We start from the raw sequence: 1,645 nt of genomic DNA, 5'->3' as shown, positions 1-1,645 counted from the left end.
TTTTCTTTTCTCCATCTTTTAATGTTTTCCTGAAAGAGAGAGAAAAAATCACGAAGACAATGGGCCCCACGTGATATCTATTAGCGTTTTGAGTTCTCAAAGGTGTAAAATCTTGAAAATACATAAGGCGCCCATCTATTTAGATGACCGCAGATCTGTTCGAGGTTTTGATTTTCAAAGATGTGAAAACTTAGAAAATGCAGGGAAAATCAGATCTACTTAGATAAACGTGGATCTGTTCATAGTTTTGATTATCAAAGACGTGATATCTTGAAAATGTATGAAAACGACGATCTACTTAGATAAACGTAGATTTTTTCAAAGTTTTGATTTTCAAAGATGTGAAAACTTAGGAAATGCACGGAAAATAAGATCTACTTAGGTAAACGTAGATCTGTTCATAATTTTGGTTTTTGAAAACTTAAAAAAAAATGCACGGAAAAAACCGTACTGTTCTATGCATCGTTATTTTCAGAGAACGAAGCCTGAAACAAATCACAGGAGAAGATAAATCTTTTACCGGGATGAAGATCCCTGTTTCTAGCGCCAGATTGTGAACACAAAGATCATTGTCATCTGCATGTTCACAAATAATGCGCGCAGACTCACGACAATATAGTAAATAGGCTGCGCCTGAGGGGGATCAATCGGTTATGTTGATTCCTTGACTCAGAGTCCTAAAACTCTTCCTCGTCTCATCAACTACAATCATTTTTCTTAACTCGCATAATAAGATAAATAATGTATGGAGTACAAAACGTACGAACATGATGTACCATAAGTATTGAATCGAAGATGCAAAATATAAATGCATGAATATAGATGAAACGATTAACTTATATGATTCAGCACTCAGATCTCTGTTTGCAGGTTTGTGTTTTTCATTATGTGTACGATGGTTACAGAAATAGTCGAATGACTTTGAGATCAACGTAGGCCTACGTAGCAGGAGGGGTTTCACTTACACTTTCTCTGTCTCTCTCATATTCTCCTCTAAGTGTTCTCTGATCTCCCTCTTTACTTGGGAGAGAGGGGTATTTATAGGATGGTTACGTGGGGTCCACTTCTGAAGCCCGTTATAACCTTATCCTCTTGTGTCTTGTGCCGCTTACGCAGAGGTCTTCGTGTTCTCGGTTCTCTCTACGTGTTCCGTTTGAATATGCAGTGCTATCTGCGCTTCCTCCACAGGATGACTGACACGTATGTTGTTTGAGGGTATTTAATGCGGGTAGTTGAGATGTCTGTCCGCGGCAGACAGTTGTCCTCTGCCCGTGTCTTGTCTGCGTCAGTTAGACTATCCCCAGCCGTAGATCTTAGATCTTTCTGGGGATAGGATAAAGTGACTCTTGGGTTATCCTCCAGTGCTTCGCAGTGTTCTAGTGTTTCTGTCTCCTCGATCCTCTACCGTTGGATCTGGTGGGTGCCGACGCTATCTTGACAAGGCGCGTCTTTTGGCTGTCCACGTGTGATATCGTATCTTGATATTCTCGGTCGCATGTCCTCCACGTGTGTCTTTGTGGACACGTGGCGGAAGATGAAATGTATACCTACAATCCGTCTTCTTCTTATTTCAGGTTTTCCAATTGATGTATCATCATACATATAATTAGGAGTCATTCTTTATCTCAACAAAAATTAGGAGTCA

The sequence above is a fragment of the Papaver somniferum genome, chromosome 9 (assembly GCF_003573695.1).
Source record: "Papaver somniferum cultivar HN1 chromosome 9, ASM357369v1, whole genome shotgun sequence".
Taxonomy (NCBI): domain Eukaryota; kingdom Viridiplantae; phylum Streptophyta; class Magnoliopsida; order Ranunculales; family Papaveraceae; genus Papaver; species Papaver somniferum.
This window is presented reverse-complemented; position numbering follows the sequence as displayed.